The sequence below is a fragment of the Crinia signifera genome, chromosome 3 (assembly GCF_055691185.1).
Source record: "Crinia signifera chromosome 3, ASM5569118v1, whole genome shotgun sequence".
Lineage (NCBI taxonomy): Eukaryota > Metazoa > Chordata > Amphibia > Anura > Myobatrachidae > Crinia > Crinia signifera.
Window position 1 is genome coordinate 50,628,422 of NC_139219.1, and position 27,298 is coordinate 50,655,719.

A 27,298-nucleotide genomic window follows, 5' to 3' on the forward strand; every position below is an offset into this window, starting at 1 on the left:
TGGTTAGCATTACTGCCTCACAGCACTGAGGTCATGGGTTCTATCCCCACCATGTGTTATATATACAGGGCAGTACGGATGGTGTAATGGTTAGCATTACTGCCTCACAGCACTGAGGTCATGGGTTCCATTCCCACCATGGCCCTAACTGTGCGGAGTTTGTATATTCTCCCTGTGCTTGCGTGGGTTTCCTCCGGGTTCTCCAGTTTCCTCCCACAATCCAAAAAATACACTGGTAGGTTATTGGGCTCTTAACAAAATTAACCCTAGAATGTCTGTGCGTGTACGTGTGGTAGGGAATATAGATTGTAAGCTCCACCGGGGCAGGGACTGATGTGCTCAAATATTATCTGTAAAGCGCTGAGGAATATGTGTGCGCTATATAAAGAACTGTTAATAAATAAATAATAAGTACAAATTTCCAAATAGAACAATTCGTATTTATTCGCAGAATTTATCAATGAAAATATATAAAGTAACTTCTCAGTTTGCTCATTTCAATATACTATTAATATTACATGGAATATAGCAACTCCTTCTCTTCCAAACATACGATCTATAGGTTGAGTCCCCGGCAGTATGTGTGATTAAGTTTCAGATATATTCTAAATTTAAATGTTAATCCAAGAATCCAAAATGTAATCTCCTTTGAGGTTAATCTGGTGCTGTTTGCTGAGCCCAATGGATTAAAACTTTGGCCCCACCATGAGGTTGAAAAGGTGACCCCATTCTGTAGTCATTGTAAGGTGAACGTGCACAATCCTATGTAAGGATCCATCAGCCATTATCCATTATGACAGTGCAGCATTTGGCTAAGTATATCTATTGTGGAATTAAAGTGGCCTTTTATTTACAATCGTGCATTGGATCGGATTTGGAGTCTTACCTGTATCAAGTGCTCATTTCAGGAAAAATAGGTTCAGGAACTCTGCATCTGGGGTGGAGCTATTTGATAAAAAAAAAATATATATATATATATATATATATATATATATATATATATATATATTATTCTGGGTACCACTCCCAAGATAAGAGTATTGGTCACCGGTACCTGCCTAGAATGGTGTACCAGTGAAGGCTTGTGAAAAAAATAAAATAAATTGCTACTAGAACGGTATCTTTTACAATTTATAAAATTTTACTCAGCTGTAATTAAAATGATGGAATTCCATATATAAAAATTGATTAGGAATTTTATGGACATACAATAGTCAATCAATAATCATCACTGTGTAATTGATCAATATTGTTGGGCATATTACCAAGCGGACATCATAAGTCAGTAGTCTCCAATTTAGCAGCAGGTGAAACACCAGGTGGCCGATGAGTCCCAAATAGCAGAGTCCATGGATGGAATAAGGTCCTCTGGAAGGGTAGATGGTAAACCTGGATGACTGTTGCAAGTCTAACGCTGCCTCGGATTGTCCTCTGGATATGTGGTAAGTATGGAGATAGAAGACTGGATTGTCCGTGTACTTGGATCGCCCACAGTGAGAAGGCTGGATTTCCCTGGGATTGATCTCCCAGCTTCCTCAGGAGCAGAATGAGCAGGGATGAGGATGGGCCAGCAAAGCACTGTGTTGAGGACCCAGCCACACCCCATCCAACAGTACTGCTGACTGCTAGCCCATGCACACATTTCTTTACCTGCGGTTACTTGCTCCACCCAGTATTAGTGGAGGGAGAGTAACCACCTCTCCCCGCAGACAACACCCGTCGTGCTCCTTCCACCCCACTATGGGCCTGATTCATACCTGTTAGCAAAGCAGCAATTTGTGCAGGTGGACAAAACCATGCTGCACTGAAGAGGTCAGAGGTGTGTTCACATCTTAATTGCATTGTAAGAATAAAGCAGCCAGTATTTACTCTGCACAGAAACAAATAACTCCCCCAAATCTAACTCTCTCTGCACCTGTTACATCAGCCCCACCTGCAGTGCAGCTTGGTTTTGTCCATCTGCAAAAATTGCAGACTTGCTAACAAGTCTGAACCATGCCCTACGTGTGGTGAGGTATCCAGGCTGTAGAATACTATTGGTCGATAGTCTAGCCAAAAAGGTAGACATGGTCAAAGGTCTATATGAAAAAGGTTGACGTGAGTTTTTTTAAGGTCGGCATGAGTTTTTCATATTTTTGGGAAACCGCTGACTTCATATTTTACCATCCACATGGGCATAGTTAGATCATAGTAGTGTGCCAAGCACCACAAGGCACTGTGCCCGAAGCATGGCAAACGCAGCGAGTACACTTATACGGTGTCCATGACGACCTATGTTGACAGACACAAAAAAATGTAAGAACTCATGTCGACCTTTGTAGACCAAAAGAAAACCACTGAAAAACTCATGTCGACGTTTTGACCATGTCAACATTTTGACAATCAACCTTTTGATTGTAGGCCTAGACACTGTAGACCTTGTGGTGAAGTCCTTTCTCTTTTAGGCCGAGATGTACTATGCCTTGAAAAGTGATAAAACGGAGAGTGATAATCCACTAACCCAGTGGTTCTCAACCTCGTTCCTCAAGTACCCCTACACAGTGCATGTTCTCCAGGTCTCTACACAGAATCACAAGTGAAGTCATTAGTTCCTCCTGTGGATGTCTTAAAATGTGTCAGTAATTAGTGCACCTGTACACCTGCCGGGTGACCTGGAAAACGTGAACTGTTTGGGGTACTTGAGGACTGAGGTTGAGAACCACGGCACTAACCAATCAGCTGCTACCTGTCATTTTTCAAACACAGCCCGTGATATGACAGGTAGGAGCTGATTGGTTGGTGGTTTATCACTCTCCATGTTATCACTTTTCAAGCTTAGAACTTCCGGCCCATATTATCCTCTCCCTCCTCTACCTGCCCCACACCTCCCAACATGACCCTCTCCAGGAGGGACAAAATGCTCTATATTTACCGATAATCGGTCAATAATCGGTCGGAAATCGGCCGATGCTCGCTCACGTGGATCTTTTGCTAAATCTTCTGATCTTACGTGCTGCACAAAAGATCAGAAGATTTAACAAAAGATCCATAGGAACGCACACGGGATCTTAAGAAAAATCTTTGGTAAAAGATGTACTCTTGCCTGAAATCTTTTGTCCAGATCGGACAAAAGATTTGAAGGCTAATTTATGCGCACATCTTAAGATCGCAGATCTTTCTAGTGTGTGGGCACCTTTAATGTATGATTGCCATCACCTGTGGTGACACACCTTTCTTATCCATTAACCTGTTTAAAACAGGTGATGGCAATCATACATTACCAGGGAAGTCCAGGAACAGAGCATTGTGTTCCTCCTGGAGAGGGTCATGTTGGGAGGTATGCATCTCCCAGCATGCTCCTCTACGATTTTTTTTTTTCTGGTCCTGTGATATGAACAAGCCCCTAGTTATGTTTCAACGTGGCATTAAAAGGGAATAAGTGCTAGGAGAGGGTGTATAACTTGTGTATGTAGAAAGGCTGTGCTGCCAGAAGCTAGCAGTGACTGGGCAGCCGGTATTTTGGAGGGCCTGGGAGGTGTCCTGGTGTATCCCTATAAGCCTAGTTGTTGGGAACCCACTATTTGGTACAGCCCAGTGGCAGAGCAGCCAGGACCCTGACAAGTCTGCTGAGATCCTGGTAAGAACTGTATTATGCTGGGGTAACTCTCTGTAAAGCACTGCGGAATATGTATGCACTATGTAAGAAACTGTTAATAAATAAACTCGTGGGAAGACCTTTGTGTGATGTTTCCAAGGAGGCCTGTGTTATTTTTAACATTAGCCTCCAAGAAATGTGTGCTAATAAGATATATCTTACCCTTATCTGGATGAGCAAGGGGTCTGTGTGTCTCACACTCCTTGTGGTCTGCTCTCAGCTTGACTCCACACAGGTTTGTGTGATTGGAAGCTGTATACAGCTAATAGCTGATTTTGACACTCATATGTGATATCGTTCATTATATTGCACAGTGTGTATGCTTTCATGGGTTGTTAATATCCTGCCCGTCGTCTGATTATTTACAGATGAGAGCACTTTTTTTTACAAAGATCCCAGGCATCCTATACTGTGTATGGGCCTTATCTCTTACCTGCAAAGACATGGTGGCTGCTTGGAGTGAACCTTGGCCCTTATTCAGATCTGATCGCAGTACAGATTTGTTCTCAAAATGGGCAAAACCATGTGCACTTCAGGTGGGGCAGATGTAACACATGCAGAGAGTTAGATTTGTGTGAGTTATTTTGTTTACTGCATTATTTTTACACTGCAATGTAGATTTCAGTTTGAATACACCCCACCCAAATTTAACTCTCTCTATACATGTTACATCTGCCCCACCTGCAGTGCACATGGTTTTGACCATTTTTAAAATTTGTACTGCGATCAGATCTGAATAAGTGCCCTTATGTCTGCTCCATAACAATAGATGCTTGTGGACATACATATGTTTTAAATTCACTAATGCTTCTACCTTTTTATCTGTGTTACACTGCTCAGTGGTGTCTCTGAGTTCTCCTCTCAGAGGCCACAACAGTCTCCCCTCCAGCTGCTCTTCTGATTTTTACATTGCTGTAAAATTCTTTGAAATGGCCACAAAATTGCTGTCATCAGGTTTGCTACAAGGTAATGGTGTCCGAAAACAGCATATTATATGTGGTGGGACAGGTCTTTGATACCCCTTTCAGACATACTACCTGGGATTTTAATCCCGGTTCAAACCCGGGTCCATTGCAGGTGTGCAGGACCCGGGATTTTAGAGGACTAATATACCGGGTAGAGCCTTTCATACATACCCTAGTCCCGGGATTGTGCACGTGAAAAATCCCGGGATTTTGCCATATGTCTGAAAGGGGTATGAGTGATACCTCATGGCTTCAGGGTAACATACCTGTCCTGACCTCTGGCTGCGTTTATGTAATTAATGTCTGCAATAAACCAGAATGGCTGATTCTTAATGATGTGACTGGATGGAAGCCTTTTGATTCTTCATAAATCCGAATGCTCTGCAGCAGTGTTTCCCAAACTCTTTTGAATCACAGCGCCCAAGAGAATTAAAGTATTTTCACAGCACCCTAGTCCAAATGATTCATATTGAGAAATTTAGAAACAAATATTCCATTAAGTACATTGTCATTATATGTCCACCATGAGATCCGTTATGAGGTGAGGGACAGGGTTTGCTTCCAAAACTCTGCGACAGATACAGGCTGATCTAGGCCAGAGCTGATGTCAAACACCCTCCTGGAAACCGCTTGGGCAAGCCTGCATTTTTCCTGACGCTCTGCAAAAATGGCCAGTTAACACCTAAAAATGGCTACTTCCTGTCAATCAAACTGCAATCTGGGTTGGAAATAAAAAAAAAAAAAATTGCTGTTTTTTGTTGGTTTGACAAAGCGCATGCATACTGTGAACTCATTTGTTAATCGATCACAGTTTGAATTCGCACAACCCGTAACTAGGGGAGGGCTGGGGGGGGGGTCACGCGCACCGGGGGCGCTAGTGTGAGGTCCTGGCAGTGTGTCCGGGACGGGCAGCGGGGGTCCGGGGACTGGTGGGTTAACTCCGGCTCCTAGCGCTGCCGGGCGGTGGGCGGGAAGCAGATTTTGAAAAGACTTGCCGGATGCTGATTGGCTGAATTCAGCCAATTAGCGTCTGGCAAGTCTTTTCAAAGTCATCAGCGCTTCACGCCGCCAGGCAGATAGCGCTAGGAGACGGAGTGAGTGAAGGCTGCCGCTACACCAGTCCCTGGACCCCTGGACGCTGCCTACCCCTGCTGGCTGCACACAGGTATGTTGGCAGCGGGGGTCCAGGGACTGGTGTAGCGGCAGCTTTCACTCACTCGTCACTCTGTCTCCTAGCGCTATTTGCCTGGCGGCGGGAAGCGCTGATGATTTTGAAAAGACTTGCCGGACGCTGATTGGCTGAATTCAGCCAATCAGCGTCCGGCAAGTTTTTTCAAAATCTGCTTCCCGCCCACCGGGTGGTGGTGGTGGGGGGGGGGGGGGGCTCCCCTATTTGAAGTTTGGACATTGGTGCAGTCCCAGCTCTGCCACTGCCACCGCCACCGGCAAGGAAGTCCATGAGCAGAGCATATATATCGGCGGGGGGGCGCACAAATTCTAGTTACGCCACTGCTCCACTGTATTTCCCTCTAAGGGCGAGATGTACTAAACAGAAAATGTGGTAAAAACCCCGTTATTTGCTTTTTACCGCATTTTCAGATGCACCAAAGGTTCACCGCTGGGGCTTCATGTCCCCCGCTGCCCCCCCATGTCAGGACAGCCTCCTGTTGTGTTGCCCGAACCAGTGACCTCCGCCTTAGCAACAGAATATCCCCCTTCCGGGTACAGGGAGGAGGAGCCCAGCAGTCCCTGCAGCCGTCTGAGCAGGAGGCTGCCGGGCACAGCAGTAGGGGGAGAGATGCTTTTTGCTGCCCTTTGTGATACTGAAGACTAGAGCTGCCTTTTGCAATACTAATCGCATATGTTGGTATCAAATGCAAATTGCTTGGTAAAACCAGGTAATTTAGGGACGCATTTATCAAACAATGTTTGCGGTTAAATCCCTGAAAACACCAGTTTTCGGAGGTTAGCCACAAATATTAAGTATCACACCAATGTACCAAAGGGGGACCGCAGCAGGAATCTCCGATGCCTCCTACACCGCCGCCGGATGTATTAACATTGGGCAGCCTGGCTTCACGTCCCTTGGCTATTGACATTCTAAGATGGCGATAGCCCATTATAGCCTATGGGATACTGATAGCACTGCTGCCTGGGCAGTGCGGTCAGCTGGTCGGTGGGGGGTCAGCGCATGCGCAGACCCCCGGCTTCCGGCTGAGCGCATTGCGAGGACGGGCTCCTTTCGGACCCCTGTGCCTGCGGGCAGGGGATGATACATCCCACCATTTAGGATTGCAGTTTACAATGTGATCCTGGGTGGTAATATTCTGCCCAGATCACATTTTAAATGCAATCAATGATAAATGGGCCCCATAGAGTGTTCACTTCACTGGGATAGGAAGGAACTGATATTAACCCCTTCCCGACATTTGACGTACATTTACGTCATGGTCGGGAAGTACTTCCCGACACATGGCGTAAATGTACGTCATGGCTTTAAACTGTCACCGCGTCTATAGACGCGGTGACAGTTTAAACATGTCTGCTGTCCCTGACAGCAGACATGTCCCTGCATGCCCAGGGGGGGCTGCGATGCCGCCCCCCCGTCGGCGATCGCTGTGATTGGCTGTTCAGTGTGAACAGCCATTCACAGCGTTTTCTGTGTCACCGGCGAATAACGTTCGCCGGTGACACAGGGATCGGAGGTGATTGGTGCTGTAAAGTACAGCACCAATCACCGCGGGGTGTAAGGGTGACACTGGTGTCACCCCACCTCACCCCGCCCGCCCCCAAAGGCCGTGATTGGTTCGTCGGACCGACGAACCAATCACAGCCATGGAGGGGGGTTTAAACTAACGGTGACTGCACTGCAGACGCCATTCCGGTCTGGAATTGCGTGCAGTGCGGTCACCGTGCCTAGCTGCCGCGATATACTGACCAGAACCTTGCAAAATACTTACCTGATCACTGCTTGGGATCTTGCTACTTGTTGTGACTTCCAGTGTTGTGCTGCTGCAGTGTCATCGAGTTTTAGATAGAGAGAGAGAGATAGAGAGGGCTAGTGACAGAGAGTGCTATATTTTGTGCTGCTGCAGTGTGATAGAGAGAGAGATAGAGAGATAGGGCGGGATGTATTAAAATACATCGCCGCCCTTCGCGCCCCCCCCGCCGCGATGCCGCCGCATATGTACTAACATATGCGGCTGGCATCGCGATGCGGTGACGGAGGCCCCCCGCGATACCTGTACTGTGGTCTGCGGGGGGTCTCCGTCACCTCCCTGCCGGCTTCTGCAGCTTTCACGCCGGGGACAGCTAAGGAAGCTGTCCCCGGCGCTTCCTCCTCCCCCTGCAGCCGGAAGGACGTCCGGCTGCGTTGCTAGGGGGAGGAAGGGCTTACCTTCCGGGGTCCAGGAGGACCTGCAAGAAGGTAAGCCCAAGGGAGGGGGGAAAGGGGGGGTCGGCGAGGCGGCGGGTTGCGGCGACGCGTCGGGCGGCGAAAAGAAGCCCATAGGCTTCTATAGGGTATCGCCACCCAAAGGTGGCGATACCCTGCCCTGCGAAACCGCTGCGAACGGGATTTAGTACATAGGAAAATGCGGTAAAACGGGGGTTTTACCGCATTTTCCCTTTAGTACATCTCGCCGATAGAGAGATAGTGACAGATTGTGCTATATATTTTTTATATAACTGACTGCTGCCCCCCCTTTTGTGCTGATCAGTATAAATTAACTGATCAGCAACTTTTTGGGGGCGCAGGTTTTTTTTTTAGATAGATATACCTGTAAGTGCTGCTGCTGCAGTGTCATAGAGTGATAGATAGAGAGAGATAGAGAGAGATAGTGACAGAGAGTGATAGAGACTGCTATATTTTGTGTCTGCTGCCCCCCTTTTGTGCACCCCCAGCAACTTTTTGGGGGTGCAGGGGTTATTTTTCATATATATATAACTGTCAGTGCTGCTGCTGCAGTGTCATAGAGTGATAGATAGTGATAGATAGTGAGAGATAGTGAGAGATAGAGAGAGATAGTGACAGAGAGTGATAGAGAGTGCTATATTTTGTGTCTGCTGCCCCCGCCTTTTGTGCTGATCACTATATCTGAGGTGATCAGCAACTTTTTGGGGGTGCAGAGGTTTTTTTTTTTTATATATACCTGTCAGTTGCTGCCAGTTGCACCAAAGGTCGTGCACCTGCTGCCCCTCACTGGTAATCAGTGTCGCATCACTGATCACCTTTTTTTTTTTTTTGAGGGTGCTGTGGGGTCTTTTTTTTATTTATTTTTTACACACACTGTGATTTTGTGGGTGTCCTAACCCCTTCAATTTTTTTTTTTTTTATTGGGATCAAATTCCTGTATAAAGTATTTTTTTTTTTCTGCACTACATACACACTACATACCCCCCGGGTTGAAATAAAGTTTGTACCCCCCCCCCCTACACTATACACGTGTTGAAACATTTCACTACCAGTAACACAAAAATAAAAATGTCATCCCAAATGTCATCCCAGTCATCCAGAAGAATGTATTCAGCGGAGGAGGCATATGCCATGCTTGCCTCTGACTCTGACACAGCCAGTGAGGCAAGCGGGGAATTTGAAGGATTCGTCTTAAGCTCCTCTTCCTCCTCTGGTGATGAGGGACCCCCTCAAAGACGCCCCCGTAGAGCAGCTGAGACCCCCCCCCCCCCAATAATTGATCTCGTATGGACCCCACCACCAGACAATTTTGAGCCCCAGGTTCCTGAGTTTTTTTGGCCATGCCAGGAATCCAATTTGATTCCACAGGTCTCAGAGAAATTGACTTTTTCAAATTATTTTTCTCTGATGATTTTATAAATTTAATGGTGGACCAAACTAATTTATATGCCCAGCAGTTTATTGCTCAAAACCCCACGTCATCATTTGCTAGGTGGACCCCTGTAGATGCAGTAGAGATGATGACGTTTTGGGGTCTGGTGTTTCATATGGGCATAGTAAAAAAGCCAGAAATTAGGCAATATTGGAGTACAGATGTTCTGTACAGCACCCCATTTTACCGTATGGCCATGACCCGGGCTCGATTTGAGACGATCCTTAAATTTTTGCATTACAACGATAATGCACAGTGCCCACCCAGAGATGATCCCACCTTTGACCGGCTATTCAAAGTCAGGCCGGTCATTGATCATTTCAGTGCCAAATTTGAAGAGATGTACATCCCAGATAAATTCATTTGCATAGACGAGTCCCTTATACATTTTAAAGGAAGGGTTAAATTCCGCCAGTACCTTCCCAGTAAGAGGGCAAGGTATGGCATAAAAATGTATAAACTGTGTGAAAGCACCTCAGGGTACACTCACAGGTTTAGGGTATATGAAGGGAAGGATTCAAGAATTGAACCGCCAGAATGCCCCCCCTCCCTCGTAGGTGTTAGTGGAAAAATTGTCTGGGATTTAGTGCACCCCTTCCTGGATAAAGGTTATCACCCTATGTGGATAACTTTTACACTAGCATCCCCCTGTTTAAGTCCCTTGGTTAAAGAGGTACAGCAGCTTGCGGTACTGTGCGCAAGAACCAAAGAGGCCTCCCAAAAACGCACATTGCCCAAGTAATGAGAAGGGGTGAAAGCAGGGGAATATGCACCGAAAATATGTTGGTCAAATATAAGGACAAGAGGGATGTCCTTATACTGACAACAATTCACGGAGACAGTACCACCTCCGTCCCTGTACGAGGTACCAGTACCCACACCTCAAAACCTAATTGTATCCTGGATTACAATAGGTACATGGGCGGAGTGGATCTTTCAGATCAGGTACTGAAGCCGTACAGTGCCCTGCGGAAAACAAAAATCTGGTACAAGAAGCTGGCCGTGTATATCATCCAGATGGCACTGTATAACGCTTACGTGCTATTCCGTTCTACCGGCCAGAGGGGGACATTTATGCACTTTCTAGAGGAAGTCATAAAGGGCCTAATATTTGGGAACCAGCAGGCAGAGGGCCCCAGTACTTCTAGTACTGGCCCCCGTTTTGTACCAGGGCAGCATTTTCCTGATGAAATCCCCTCCACTGGAAAAAAGGGCAGGACACAAAAAAGGTGCAAAGTTTGCTATAAAAAGGGAATAAGAAAGCAAACTATTTTCCAGTGTGACACTTGCCCCGACAAACCCGGCCTATGTATAAAGGAGTGTTTTAAAATATACCACACATCTATGGATTATTAGGTTTATAATTTCACCGTGCTTCGGGGGTCTTGCTAATGCCACATAGCACCCACCGTTCATTCCACCAGAATCTGAGCCGCAAAATCCAAAAATCACTCCTTCCCTTCTGAGTCCTGCCATGCACCCAACTGGTATTTTTTGGTCACATGTGAGGCATTGCCGTACTCGGGAGAAATTGGGGCACAGATTTTGGGGTGCTTTTTCTCCTTCATACCTTCTGAAAATGAAAAATTTTGAGCCAGAACTGCATTTTTGTGTAAAAAATGTAATTTTTCATTTGCACAGCCCAGTTGTATCAAAATTGGTGAAACCCCTGGGGGTTTGAAATGTACACTATACCCCTAGATGAATTCCCTGAGGGGTGTAGTTTGCAAAATGGGGTCACTTGTGGGGGGGTTCCTAACTTTTAGCATCTTATGGTGCCTAGAAACCTACATGGTGCCTAAAAAATAATCTCATAAAAAGGAGGCTCCAAAATCAAGTAGGTGCTCCTTCTATTATGAAGCCTGTGGTTTGGTCAACGTGCACACTAGGGCCACATATAGGATATTTATGAAAACAAAAGAATTGGGGGAATCAATTTTTAGTCACATTTCTCTAGTAAAATGTACTGTGTTCCTTAGAAAAATGTATTAAAATTGCAAATCTGCAAAAAAAAATTTTTTTTGAAATTTCACCTACACTTTGTTTTAATTCCTGTGAAACATCTAAAGGGTTAACAAACTTCCAAAATGCTGTTTTGAATACTGTGAGGGGTGCAGTTTTTGAAATGGCATCATTTATGGGGGTGTCTCACATACAAGTCCCTCAAAGTCACATCAGAAATGAACTGGTCCCTAAAAAAATCAGTGTTTGAAATTTTCTTGAAAAATTGAGAATTTGCTATTCATATTGTAAGCCTCCTAGTGTCCAAAAAAATTAAAAGGAAGTTGAAATAATGATGGAAACAGGTTGAAATAATGATGGAAACATAAAGTAGACATATGGTCTATGTTAGTTATTAACTATTTTGAGTGGTATGATTATTTGTCTCACAAGCAGAAAATTTAACATTTTGCAAATTGCTAAATTTTCCACTTTTTTACGACATTTTGGTATTTTTCACAAAAAAACACAGACTGTATCAACCCAAATTTACCACTAATTTGAAGTACAATGTGTCATGAGAAAACAATCTCAAAATCACTGGGATAAGTAAAAGCAAAAAAAAGTTATCCCCACTTAAGTGATACATGTCAGATTTGGAAAAAAAGGGCTCTGTCAGGAAGGCAAAAACTAGCTCTGTCAGGAAGGGGTTAATGATTAAAATCTACAGGACTTTATACAAGCAGCAGAGTGTGTGTAAATAAAAAAATATATATTTTATCCATTTTATTGTAGTTCAGCGTTCCACCACTAGAGGGAGACATGCTGTTATGGATGATCATACTTCACATTCCTGTATTTGCTATCAAACAACCTTTTGGGCCCATTTATCATACAAAATGTTTTTAAACGTATGTATCTCATTGATAAATGGGACTCTAAATATTGTACGACAACATGCTATATTAGGTCAAACCCAGGCTTTAAATCAAGAGTTTCCCTGGAGTGAACATAAATGTTGCTGCAGGGTACATAAATGACATGGATTATGTACAATGACTATTGGTTATATAATCGTACAAATGTATTCAATTTTTAATACATTAAAGGACAGCATGATATATGGTAAAATAAAGGATAAATGTACAAGCCATATGCACAAAATGATCAAAAAATAACAAAGCAACAACAAGTCGCTGGCCCTTTACACTCACATAACATGGAGGCTGCTGAGGACATCCAGCCAGTTTTAGTGTAAAAAGAAGGCAGAACATTGCTGCTCACAATAGTAAAACACACATGCACAATTTAATAACTGTTACAGTAATATCCCTCGAATGCTATGTAGACACGGCTAAGGGAAAAACTAGTGCACAGATAACTGACCAGTCCAAAAGGAATACTGCATAACTCCCAACTGTCCCTCTAAACGCGGGAACGTCCCGATTTTTTTCGGGTACGTTCCCGTGGCCGGCAGTATCCCACTGCGGGGGGGTGCAGTTGGGAGTCCCCCCCCCCCCCCCCCCAATCTCACAGAATAGACGCTGTGGGCATGCCCACAGCGTCTATTCGCGGGCGAAAATGATGGCGCGGCCTAATTTGCATACACCACACCCCCTTTTCGGACGCGAGTGTCCCTATTCTTATCGTCACAAAGTTGGGAGGTATGATACTGTTATGCACCTGGCTGTATATAGGGCTGCCATAGTAAAGGGGGTGGTGGTGCGGTATGGTGCCTGCTACCATGCAGGTGTATCCTGACCACGTACCTGGTGCTGCACCTTCTCACCTTCAGGCCGTGACAAACCACGGTCCTGGTAAACTTCAACACAATCCCCTAGGAGGAAGGAGAAGAGATGAGTTGTGTTCCTCCTTGACATAGACTGATGCGCCCTCTGTCCCGCAATGAGTCTACACAATTAAGCCAGTGGTGTAGGGTGTAGCCAGGGCACCCGGAGCAACCTCACATCACGGCGCCCCCCCATTTTTACTATGTGCACATATATTATTCTATAATCATATATATTCACCCTGTATGCCCCCCCCCCTTTCCAGTCTGCACTGCTGCAAATAGTGCTCCCCAAAATGAGCCCCTCCTAGCCCAAACATGTGCAGTGACCACAGTCAAAGTGACTCAGGCTGCACACTGGGCTAGGCTAGTTAGCCTTAATATACGTGCAGCACTTACTTTAGTTGGGGGATTGCCCGGTCAGGCCGCCGCCAGACATTTCCTCCTATTTGGATGAGCACACCACAGAAGAAGCAGCATCTTCCCGCCCTCCTCCATCCCCAGGCAGCACAGCGCAGGACAGGAGGGATGGAAAGGGAGCAAGGGCTGGCTCAATGCGATGGGGGGTGGGGCCACAGTCCGGGGGAAGCAGCATCATGCTGAATGACCGCGCGGCCATGACTGGTGGGACTGGAGGCAGTGCGGCATGTGTGCAATCGTGTGAGGGGTACAGGAGGTCATTAAGAGGTGCCTGTGCACCCCTGGCACCCCCCGTGTGCATGCCTGTGGCGGGCGATGTAAGTATACATGGCGCCGCACAGGACACAGCAGGGGGGCGCCCTGCAAACCTTTGGTGCCCGGAGCACAAGCTCCACCAGCGCCACCCTAGCTATGCCTCTGAATTAAGCTTTGGGCTCCGGGGAGCGTCATCCTCGGAACACAGCCTCAGAACACGAAGTGTCCCCTTTAGTCCCTTATGCACTCAGGTGAAAACTTGACCTTGCACAGGGTGCACATTCTGCTTGAAGGTAGGGAGATAGGCAGAGACAGACACCCAAAGATAGACGGACAAGATGATGTTCACTGTCCTCAATCTTGTACTCCCCCTCGGTTCTCCTGTAAGGAGACGAGAACAAAAGACACGTGCAGAGCCTAACACTACTTAAATGTGGCACAACTACTATAAATAACACAAAGCCCTAGAACTGACTAAGGGTGTGTGGGGCGACACAACTAAATCAAACCAGCTAAACAACTTTGCTCTGCACGAACACTATACACACATGTAATACAGTACAACACAAGATTTACAACTGAACTGTCCCTTCAAATCTCTGCCTATTTTCTGGTGTCACAACTCCCTACCTAGAGCTGGCCAGCTTACACACACCCCTGGCTATTCCCGCTGGTCCTACTTGGGGACCGGAGAGGTGACAGCCGCACAGCCTGTCCACCTCTTAACCCCCAACCACCCATGGGAAACTGTACTCTTTCTCTCTGCTGGGTTAACCTGGAAAGGTGGCAACCAGACAGCCTATCCACTAGTGGGGTAGCTAGTGTAAGGGAGCCCCCGCCACTGCTTGGGGGAGCGGGGGGCTGTGTGGGCGCCGGCGCTGATGGACAAAACCCCAGAAGTGTCATTTACAAATAAATGACGATATACACATATGCTGCTGTGTGTCAGTGTGTTTGCTGGCGCGCCGCCTGCCGCTACCGCACAGGCGAGTCGGCCGCGGCACGGACGCAGCCATGACAGTCTCTCACTGTCAGTCTGGACTGTCACATTGCCCTTGATGGGCGAGCAGGCGGGCGTTCGGCTGTCCAATGGGAGGGAGGGCGGGGGCCCGGCCTTGCACGGAGGGACAGGAGAAGCAGCAGTGACTGCAGTGCTGGGCAGCGCCGGTGCTATAGAGCCGAAAGCAGCAGGGTCAGTCCGGGGAGCAGCATGCCAGCATCATGGGCGGGAACGGAGCCGGCAGCCACAGCAGTAATCCAAGGATCAGTGGGCACACCAGCGGTAAGGTGCCTTTTCCCTGCCTACCTGTATTCACAACCCGCTGAAGGTGGCCTGGGGAGGGGAGAAGAGAGATATATATATATATATATATATATATATATATATGTGTATATATATATATATATATATATATGTGTGTATATATATATATATATATATATATATATATATATGTGTATATATATATATATATGTGTATATATATATATATATATGTATGTGTATATATATATATATGTATGTGTATATATATATATATATATGTATGTGTATATATATATATATGTATGTGTATATATATATGTATGTGTATATATATATATATGTATGTGTATATATATATATATATATATGTATGTGTGTATATATATATATATATATATATATATATATATATATGTATGTGTGTATATATATATATATATATATATATATATATATATATATATATGTATGTGTGTATGTATGTATTATGTATGTATGTGTAATAAATATATATATATATATATATATATATATATATATATATATATATATATATATATATATATATATATATATATATATATATATATATATATATATGTGTGTATATGTGTGTATGTATGTGAGGCAGTGTATGTGTGTGTGTGTACCTTATATGTAGCTGGTGTGTATGTATAGGAGAGGCGGTTTGTGTTTTTATATATATTTCAGCAGTGGTGTATGTATGTTAGAGATGGAGTATGTATGTATGTATGCATACCCTCCAACATTTTATACCTAAAAATCGGTACAAATTTGGGGAGGGGCGTGGCCACGGGTAAAGGGGGTGTGGCCATGCCCCCTTTCCTATTGTTTAAATAAATTTCATGTGAAAGTATCAGGTACAACTTGCTCTGTTCATGGGCACCTCACACACACAAAAATATATTAATAGACCAATATACACAGTATTAGTGGGGTACAGAATGGATATAACAACCTCCTGTGCAGTGAGCCCTATCCTAGTTGTGCATTACTGATGGTCTCCCAGGCTCCCCACAGCCCAAGTTCCCTCTCTGCAGCGTCCAGGTCCTGGCTCAGCGTTACCATGCACTGTGGCCCTTCCACACATGCTCGTACAGCTGTTTTAAGAGCATCAGGTTCTCCTTGCTGATCAGGGAGCATCTTCCTGTGGGGACACGGTGCACAGTGAGTGCACACACGCACAGTCCGGCCGCATCGCAGGCAGCCATCGCCCCAGAGTCGGAGCCGTCCTAGCCGGGACCGGGGACACACACTGACCAGAAGTAACTGGCTAACCATCATACAGCAATTAGTGCTGCTATCACCAGGACTGCCCAATCAGAGGCAGCAGCGCGGTGACTGACACAGCACTGGCCAATCAGATGGATTCACTGCCTCATGGACTGCCCAATCACTGGAGTGGAAGCATAGATATACTCAAAATTTGGGTACTTGTGAATTATCCGGGCTGCCGATTTTGTCCTTAAGTTTAGTTAACTTAAGGACACCCGACCGACGCGATGCCCGCGATTTAGCCCAAATCGGGGGCATCGCGTCGGTCGTGGCCGTTATAAGGGGCCGCGACGCGATGCCCGCGATTTCCCATAGACAGTAATGTTAAAAGACCTTTCATACCCCTCCGACCTTTTCATACCCCTACTATCCACGTCGGCGTGGAGTTGAGAATAGAATAGTGTGGAGAGTCCCCCGCGAGGGGACGCGGACACCTGTGAAGCCCGCAAGGGGACGCGGATACCTGTGAAGGTATCCGTCCCCGCTCGCCACGCTTCGGGCTCGGTGGCTCGCTGCGCTCGCCCCACTATTCTATTCTCAACTCCACGCCGACGTGGATAGTAGGGGTATGAAAAGGTCGGAGGACGCGTACCGCCGCCGCTCGCCACGCTTCGGGTTGGCGTCAATAGCGAGGTGGCGTTAACGGTGGTGGGGGGCCATGAAACATTTTTTTTTAAAACCTATCCATATTGGCCAATTTCACATTGTCATTTTATTTTAACATTGCTTTCTATGGGAAATCGGGTCCATCGCGTCTTTTAACATTACTGTCTATGGGAAATCGGGTCGGAAATCGGGTCCATCGTGTCTTTTAACATTACTGTCTATGGGAAATCGCGGGCATCACGTCGCGGCTCCTTATAACGGCCACGACCGACGCGATGCCCACGATTTCGGGCGCGATTAAAAAATCGGCAGCCCGGATAACTCACAAGTACCAAAATTTGCAGCACCGCTGGAACATACTGAAAATCCGTACAAACAGGTACATTGGTTTTAGCCGGTACAGACCATAACAAAACGGTACTGTACCGGCTAAAACGGTACAGTTGGAGGGTATGTGCATGTATGTATGTATGTATGTATGTATGTATGTATGTATGTATGTATGTATGTATGTATGTATGTATGTATGTATGTATGTATGTATGTATGTGAGAGGTAGTGTGTGTATGCAAAAGGGTGTGTATATGTATGTATGAGAGCAGCTGTGTTTGTATGTATGATAAAGGCAATGGATGTATGTGAAAGGCAGTATATGATTTATATTTGTATGTATGAGCAGCAGAATAAAATAAAGACATATAGGTGTGTATGTGGCAGAAATAAAAGGAGATAGTAAAGGTGTTAAAGAGAATGAGAGAGACAAAGAAGAGATATGTGAAGGAATACTGTATGATAGAGACCAGAGGGTGTATGAGTGAGAGGAGAAAGAAACAAGGAAATATAAATGAGAGTCCTACTCTGTGTTGGGTGGAAGCACAGTGAGTGACCCCCACAGTCCTGGTGACTCCCATCCTGCTGGGCCAGTGATAAACTATTAGGCAACACTATACCTCTTGCATGGCACGAGGCATAAAGACACTGGATACCTGAGTTGGAAGGGACCCCTGTAATAAATTTGCTCCCCCCCGGGGGGAGGGGCGCCACAAGCTATTTTGGCAGGGGGGAGCAAAATTTATAGTTACGCCACTGCTATCCACCTTTTAATGAAGGAACAGGGGAAACTCTTTTCTACTGAGCCTAGTTTCCAGCATCACTTCTAAGGGGGTAGAGGCCTGTGTGCCTGCCTAGTTGGGCCGGTTGGAGAGATCTGGGCCCGGAGCCCAGATCACTCATTCATTTCCCTATGCCAACAATTATACTGGGCCTAGAACCCCCTACTTGTGCACAGGCCTAAGGCCTAACCAACAATGGCCACGGGCCTAGTACCTGACTAAACTGACCACAGGCTTAAAGTCCGACCTACTGGGGGCCTTGGGCCTAGTAACAGCTGAATAAAAGGCCAGGAGGGCCCCACAATTATATGGCCACGGCCTGACTATATGCCCCCAGGCCGAGTAGGCCTGACTTTACCCCACAGGCCTAATGCACAATCACCCGGTGATCCAGGGTAGGAGGTAGGTGGCCACCAACAAGGCCACTGTGGGGAGCTTCTTCAGCTCTAGTGTTTTCCACCCCTGCTGGCCTCTCCGGGGACAGCCGCCATCTTCTTTCTTCTGCCGCTGGCCTGTGCTGGCCAGCAGCGGTGTAGTTTCTTGTCTTCTGCTAGATATATGTGTATATGTGTGTATGTATGTGAGGCAGTGTATGTGTGTGTGTGTGTACCTTATATGTAGCTGGTGTGTATGTATAGGAGAGGCGGTTTGTGTTTTTATATATATTTCAGCAGTGGTGTATGTATGTTAGAGATGGAGTATGTATGTATGTATGTATGTATGCATACCCTCCAACATTTTATACCTAAAAATCGGTACAAATTTGGGGAGGGGCGTGGCCACGGGTAAAGGGGGTGTGGCCATGCCCCCTTTCCTATTGTTTAAATAAATTTCATGTGAAAGTATCAGGTACAACTTGCTCTGTTCATGGGCACCTCACACACACAAAAATATATTAATAGACCAATATACACAGTATTAGTGGGGTACAGAATGGATATAACAACCTCCTGTGCAGTGAGCCCTATCCTAGTTGTGCATTACTGATGGTCTCCCAGGCTCCCCACAGCCCAAGTTCCCTCTCTGCAGCGTCCAGGTCCTGGCTCAGCGTTACCATGCACTGTGGCCCTTCCACACATGCTCGTACAGCTGTTTTAAGAGCATCAGGTTCTCCTTGCTGATCAGGGAGCATCTTCCTGTGGGGACACGGTGCACAGTGAGTGCACACACGCACAGTCCGGCCGCATCGCAGGCAGCCATCGCCCCAGAGTCGGAGCCGTCCTAGCCGGGACCGGGGACACACACTGACCAGAAGTAACTGGCTAACCATCATACAGCAATTAGTGCTGCTATCACCAGGACTGCCCAATCAGAGGCAGCAGCGCGGTGACTGACACAGCACTGGCCAATCAGATGGATTCACTGCCTCATGGACTGCCCAATCACTGGAGTGGAAGCATAGATATACTCAAAATTTGGGTACTTGTGAATTATCCGGGCTGCCGATTTTGTCCTTAAGTTTAGTTAACTTAAGGACACCCGACCGACGCGATGCCCGCGATTTAGCCCAAATCGGGGGCATCGCGTCGGTCGTGGCCGTTATAAGGGGCCGCGACGCGATGCCCGCGATTTCCCATAGACAGTAATGTTAAAAGACCTTTCATACCCCTCCGACCTTTTCATACCCCTACTATCCACGTCGGCGTGGAGTTGAGAATAGAATAGTGTGGAGAGTCCCCCGCGAGGGGACGCGGACACCTGTGAAGCCCGCAAGGGGACGCGGATACCTGTGAAGGTATCCGTCCCCGCTCGCCACGCTTCGGGCTCGGTGGCTCGCTGCGCTCGCCCCACTATTCTATTCTCAACTCCACGCCGACGTGGATAGTAGGGGTATGAAAAGGTCGGAGGACGCGTACCGCCGCCGCTCGCCACGCTTCGGGTTGGCGTCAATAGCGAGGTGGCGTTAACGGTGGTGGGGGGCCATGAAACATTTTTTTTTAAAACCTATCCATATTGGCCAATTTCACATTGTCATTTTATTTTAACATTGCTTTCTATGGGAAATCGGGTCCATCGCGTCTTTTAACATTACTGTCTATGGGAAATCGGGTCGGAAATCGGGTCCATCGTGTCTTTTAACATTACTGTCTATGGGAAATCGCGGGCATCACGTCGCGGCTCCTTATAACGGCCACGACCGACGCGATGCCCACGATTTCGGGCGCGATTAAAAAATCGGCAGCCCGGATAACTCACAAGTACCAAAATTTGCAGCACCGCTGGAACATACTGAAAATCCGTACAAACAGGTACATTGGTTTTAGCCGGTACAGACCATAACAAAACGGTACTGTACCGGCTAAAACGGTACAGTTGGAGGGTATGTGCATGTATGTATGTATGTATGTATGTATGTATGTATGTATGTATGTATGTATGTATGTATGTATGTATGTATGTATGTATGTATGTATGTGAGAGGTAGTGTGTGTATGCAAAAGGGTGTGTATATGTATGTATGAGAGCAGCTGTGTTTGTATGTATGATAAAGGCAATGGATGTATGTGAAAGGCAGTATATGATTTATATTTGTATGTATGAGCAGCAGAATAAAATAAAGACATATAGGTGTGTATGTGGCAGAAATAAAAGGAGATAGTAAAGGTGTTAAAGAGAATGAGAGAGACAAAGAAGAGATATGTGAAGGAATACTGTATGATAGAGACCAGAGGGTGTATGAGTGAGAGGAGAAAGAAACAAGGAAATATAAATGAGAGTCCTACTCTGTGTTGGGTGGAAGCACAGTGAGTGACCCCCACAGTCCTGGTGACTCCCATCCTGCTGGGCCAGTGATAAACTATTAGGCAACACTATACCTCTTGCATGGCACGAGGCATAAAGACACTGGATACCTGAGTTGGAAGGGACCCCTGTAATAAATTTGCTCCCCCCCGGGGGGAGGGGCGCCACAAGCTATTTTGGCAGGGGGGAGCAAAATTTATAGTTACGCCACTGCTATCCACCTTTTAATGAAGGAACAGGGGAAACTCTTTTCTACTGAGCCTAGTTTCCAGCATCACTTCTAAGGGGGTAGAGGCCTGTGTGCCTGCCTAGTTGGGCCGGTTGGAGAGATCTGGGCCCGGAGCCCAGATCACTCATTCATTTCCCTATGCCAACAATTATACTGGGCCTAGAACCCCCTACTTGTGCACAGGCCTAAGGCCTAACCAACAATGGCCACGGGCCTAGTACCTGACTAAACTGACCACAGGCTTAAAGTCCGACCTACTGGGGGCCTTGGGCCTAGTAACAGCTGAATAAAAGGCCAGGAGGGCCCCACAATTATATGGCCACGGCCTGACTATATGCCCCCAGGCCGAGTAGGCCTGACTTTACCCCACAGGCCTAATGCACAATCACCCGGTGATCCAGGGTAGGAGGTAGGTGGCCACCAACAAGGCCACTGTGGGGAGCTTCTTCAGCTCTAGTGTTTTCCACCCCTGCTGGCCTCTCCGGGGACAGCCGCCATCTTCTTTCTTCTGCCGCTGGCCTGTGCTGGCCAGCAGCGGTGTAGTTTCTTGTCTTCTGCTAGATATATGTGTATATGTGTGTATGTATGTGAGGCAGTGTATGTGTGTGTGTGTGTACCTTATATGTAGCTGGTGTGTATGTATAGGAGAGGCGGTTTGTGTTTTTATATATATTTCAGCAGTGGTGTATGTATGTTAGAGATGGAGTATGTATGTATGTATGTATGTATGCATACCCTCCAACATTTTATACCTAAAAATCGGTACAAATTTGGGGAGGGGCGTGGCCACGGGTAAAGGGGGTGTGGCCATGCCCCCTTTCCTATTGTTTAAATAAATTTCATGTGAAAGTATCAGGTACAACTTGCTCTGTTCATGGGCACCTCACACACACAAAAATATATTAATAGACCAATATACACAGTATTAGTGGGGTACAGAATGGATATAACAACCTCCTGTGCAGTGAGCCCTATCCTAGTTGTGCATTACTGATGGTCTCCCAGGCTCCCCACAGCCCAAGTTCCCTCTCTGCAGCGTCCAGGTCCTGGCTCAGCGTTACCATGCACTGTGGCCCTTCCACACATGCTCGTACAGCTGTTTTAAGAGCATCAGGTTCTCCTTGCTGATCAGGGAGCATCTTCCTGTGGGGACACGGTGCACAGTGAGTGCACACACGCACAGTCCGGCCGCATCGCAGGCAGCCATCGCCCCAGAGTCGGAGCCGTCCTAGCCGGGACCGGGGACACACACTGACCAGAAGTAACTGGCTAACCATCATACAGCAATTAGTGCTGCTATCACCAGGACTGCCCAATCAGAGGCAGCAGCGCGGTGACTGACACAGCACTGGCCAATCAGATGGATTCACTGCCTCATGGACTGCCCAATCACTGGAGTGGAAGCATAGATATACTCAAAATTTGGGTACTTGTGAATTATCCGGGCTGCCGATTTTGTCCTTAAGTTTAGTTAACTTAAGGACACCCGACCGACGCGATGCCCGCGATTTAGCCCAAATCGGGGGCATCGCGTCGGTCGTGGCCGTTATAAGGGGCCGCGACGCGATGCCCGCGATTTCCCATAGACAGTAATGTTAAAAGACCTTTCATACCCCTCCGACCTTTTCATACCCCTACTATCCACGTCGGCGTGGAGTTGAGAATAGAATAGTGTGGAGAGTCCCCCGCGAGGGGACGCGGACACCTGTGAAGCCCGCAAGGGGACGCGGATACCTGTGAAGGTATCCGTCCCCGCTCGCCACGCTTCGGGCTCGGTGGCTCGCTGCGCTCGCCCCACTATTCTATTCTCAACTCCACGCCGACGTGGATAGTAGGGGTATGAAAAGGTCGGAGGACGCGTACCGCCGCCGCTCGCCACGCTTCGGGTTGGCGTCAATAGCGAGGTGGCGTTAACGGTGGTGGGGGGCCATGAAACATTTTTTTTTAAAACATATCCATATTGGCCAATTTCACATTGTCATTTTATTTTAACATTGCTTTCTATGGGAAATCGGGTCCATCGCGTCTTTTAACATTACTGTCTATGGGAAATCGGGTCGGAAATCGGGTCCATCGTGTCTTTTAACATTACTGTCTATGGGAAATCGCGGGCATCACGTCGCGGCTCCTTATAACGGCCACGACCGACGCGATGCCCACGATTTCGGGCGCGATTAAAAAATCGGCAGCCCGGATAACTCACAAGTACCAAAATTTGCAGCACCGCTGGAACATACTGAAAATCCGTACAAACAGGTACATTGGTTTTAGCCGGTACAGACCATAACAAAACGGTACTGTACCGGCTAAAACGGTACAGTTGGAGGGTATGTGCATGTATGTATGTATGTATGTATGTATGTATGTATGTATGTATGTATGTATGTATGTATGTGAGAGGTAGTGTGTGTATGCAAAAGGGTGTGTATATGTATGTATGAGAGCAGCTGTGTTTGTATGTATGATAAAGGCAATGGATGTATGTGAAAGGCAGTATATGATTTATATTTGTATGTATGAGCAGCAGAATAAAATAAAGACATATAGGTGTGTATGTGGCAGAAATAAAAGGAGATAGTAAAGGTGTTAAAGAGAATGAGAGAGACAAAGGAGAGATATGTGAAGGAATACTGTATGATAGAGACCAGAGGGTGTATGAGTGAGAGGAGAAAGAAACAAGGAAATATAAATGAGAGTCCTACTCTGTGTTGGGTGGAAGCACAGTGAGTGACCCCCACAGTCCTGGTGACTCCCATCCTGCTGGGCCAGTGATAAACTATTAGGCAACACTATACCTCTTGCATGGCACGAGGCATAAAGACACTGGATACCTGAGTTGGAAGGGACCCCTGTAATAAATTTGCTCCCCCCCGGGGGGAGGGGCGCCACAAGCTATTTTGGCAGGGGGGAGCAAAATTTATAGTTACGCCACTGCTATCCACCTTTTAATGAAGGAACAGGGGAAACTCTTTTCTACTGAGCCTAGTTTCCAGCATCACTTCTAAGGGGGTAGAGGCCTGTGTGCCTGCCTAGTTGGGCCGGTTGGAGAGATCTGGGCCCGGAGCCCAGATCACTCATTCATTTCCCTATGCCAACAATTATACTGGGCCTAGAACCCCCTACTTGTGCACAGGCCTAAGGCCTAACCAACAATGGCCACGGGCCTAGTACCTGACTAAACTGACCACAGGCTTAAAGTCCGACCTACTGGGGGCCTTGGGCCTAGTAACAGCTGAATAAAAGGCCAGGAGGGCCCCACAATTATATGGCCACGGCCTGACTATATGCCCCCAGGCCGAGTAGGCCTGACTTTACCCCACAGGCCTAATGCACAATCACCCGGTGATCCAGGGTAGGAGGTAGGTGGCCACCAACAAGGCCACTGTGGGGAGCTTCTTCAGCTCTAGTGTTTTCCACCCCTGCTGGCCTCTCCGGGGACAGCCGCCATCTTCTTTCTTCTGCCGCTGGCCTGTGCTGGCCAGCAGCGGTGTAGTTTCTTGTCTTCTGCTAGATGGCGCCAGTCTTGATCCTGGCTTCTTCTGGCCCCTTCAGCGGCCGCTGGAATGCTTCATGCAATCTGCGCCATCCTCTGTTCTGCTCCGCCTCCACCAAAGTACTTTCATCTTCTACCAACTGTTGGTGCCTGACATCAGTGGGATGGGGACGGGGCCGAGTATGGCGCGGCGAGCGCCGATTGGCTCGCTGCAGCTGTTTTCTATTGCCTGCCGCTTCGGGAGCCGTGAATGGCAGAGCGGCAGTTTGGATTGCCAGCCGAATTGGATTCTGAATTGCCAGCCAATTTTAGAACGCCACTCTGACCGCTGCAACGCTCCCTGCTCCCACGGTCTCCCGATGCTGGGAGCAGGGGAGCTGCCCCAGGACCTGGGTACTCTCCTACACCATCATAAATTGTGGGGCCTAAGACTGACCAAATAGATAGTGCCCTGCCCCAAAAAGATTCTACTGCACTCCTATGGGACTTCACATATATGTGAGTCCGCAGATCTCCAGATATTGGCAACTAGGTGATTCATCGCGCCCTACGGGCGCTCTTCACACCGGCGTAAGGGGCTACGCCCCTTAATTTGTGAACGTTTGTATTGTGAGAAATATGGTTAGAATTGTATGAAAGATGCCTGTATTGCAGCTTCTGCCAGTGGGTGAGGGTCCAGCGTGGCAGCACAGGATACAGGACGGTGGCCCTGAGTCAGTGTCTCCTCCTACTGGGTGGGAGTTAGGGTGCGTGAGAGCAGGAGGCTGGGCTATGAGGCATGATAGGGGTATGTGGGCAACACAGCATCAGCGACTCCCCAGTGGTGGAAGTTACGGTTCAGGAGAGCAGGAAGCTGGGTAGTGATAGGGGTGTGTGGGCATACGGGGGACTAAAGAGGGTGGGGGACACTGTGCAGCTTCTGCCAGTGGGTGAGGGTCCAGCGTGGCAGCACAGGACGGTGCCCCTGAGTCAGTGTCTCCTCCTACTGGGTGGGAGTTAGGGTGCGTGAGAGCAGGAGGCTGGGCGGTAAAGCATGATAGGGGAATGTGGGCAACACAGGGTGAGCGGGTCCCCACTGGCGGAAGTTACGGGGCAGGAGAACAGGAGGAAGGGCAGTGATAGAGGTGTGTGGGCATGAGGGATAATAAAGGTTTTTGGCTGTTGCGGAGTAGGGATAGGCATTGGTGCACGGGGGACCGCAAATCGTGGGAGGGGGCGCGGGGGGCTTGAATCGTGGGAAGGGCGGTCCGCAAATTGCGGGAGGGGGGTTGTCGGGGTTAGTGAATTGCGGGAGGGTGGGTTGTGGAGGTCCGTGAATTGCGGGAGGGGCGCGGGGGGTGCCGTGAATCAAGGGGGGGGCGCTGGGGGGTGGTGCGGGGTTCCGTAAATCGCGGGAGGGGTCATGAATCACAGGAGGGGGGGTCGTGGGGGGCTGCGAATCGCAGGAAGGGGGGGTGCCATGAATTGCGTGAGGGGGGCATGAATCGCGGGAGGGGGGGGTCCCCGAATCACGGGAGGGGGTCTGCAAATTGCGGGAGGGGGCGCTGGAGGTGGTGTGTGAATTACGGGGCGGTTGTAAATCGCGAGAGGTGCCGAGGGGGTCCGCAAATCGCGGGAGGTGGGCGCTACGGGGGGTTCCGTGAATCGCGGGAGGGGGCGGGGGTCCGCAAATCGCGGGGAGGGGGGGGGGCGCGAATTGCGGGAGGGGGGGGTCGCAAATCGCAGTAGGGGGGTGCCGTGAAGCACAGGAGGGGGTGGTGGTCCGCAAATCGCGGGAGGGGGGGGTCGCGTGGGGCCCTTTTAATGCCGGGAGGGGGGGTCTCGGGGGTCCCGCGTTTCGCGGGAGGGGGGGTCGCGACGGTCCCGCGAATCGCGGGAGGGGGTGGTCGCGGGGGTCCAGCGGATCACGGGAGGGGGGGTCCCGCAAATCGCGGGAGGGGGTGGTCGCGGGGGGGTCCCGCGAATCGTGGGAGGGGGTGGTCGCGGGGGGGGGTCCCGCGAATCACGGGAGGGGGGGTCGCGGGGTTCCCGCGAATCGTGGGAGGGGGGTCGCGGGGGTCCTGGCAGAGGGTAGGGATGTGCTGGAGTAATGGTGGATGGTGGCTGTGGAGTAATGGTGGATGGTGAGCATGTACTGTAGCCCTGGCTGGGCGGGGGGAGGTGATGTCAAGGGGGTGGAACGTTATACACATGAAAATGTTCTACACAGGAACGTTCTACACAGGGGTTGAGTGACAGATCTGGCTAAATATATATGAGATGAGATAGGAGCCAGGGGTAGGCCCCTCTCTCTGTCTGGGCCTAGGACTCCAGTCCCCATGGCCTCCCACAATGACAGCCCTGCCCATACCTCCCAACTTCTGGCTGTACGAAATAGGGACACTCGCCGCGCGAGCGTCCGAAAAGGGGGCGGGGCGTATGCAAATGAGGGCGCGGCTTATGCTAATTAGCCGCGACCTCATTTTCATACGAGAATAGACGCTGTGCGCATGCGCACAGCGTCTATTCTACTAGATTGGGGGTCTCCCAACTGTCACCCCCCCGCAGCGGGACAATGCCTGCCGCGGGTGGGACAGCGGGACAGGACCCGAAAATCGGGACTGTCCCTCCAAAATCGTGACAGTTGGGAGGTATGCCTGCCTGTAAAACATCGTTGGCAAGGTAACACTGACAACTATTGCTCATAAACAGATAAAATAGAG

General features: G+C 48.3%; 1 protein-coding gene across 1 annotated transcript in view; it reads left to right on the forward strand.

Annotated features, from left to right (window-relative positions):
* Positions 1–3,373: 3,373 nt before the first annotated feature.
* The window catches only part of LOC146063424 (uncharacterized), a 55,385-nt gene continuing 31,460 nt past the window's right edge, over positions 3,374–27,298 (forward strand). Inside the window, exon 1 of the mRNA XM_083175772.1 lies at positions 3,374–3,616. The gene's annotated coding sequence lies outside the window, so the exon portion shown is untranslated. The remainder of the gene's footprint in view (positions 3,617–27,298) is intronic.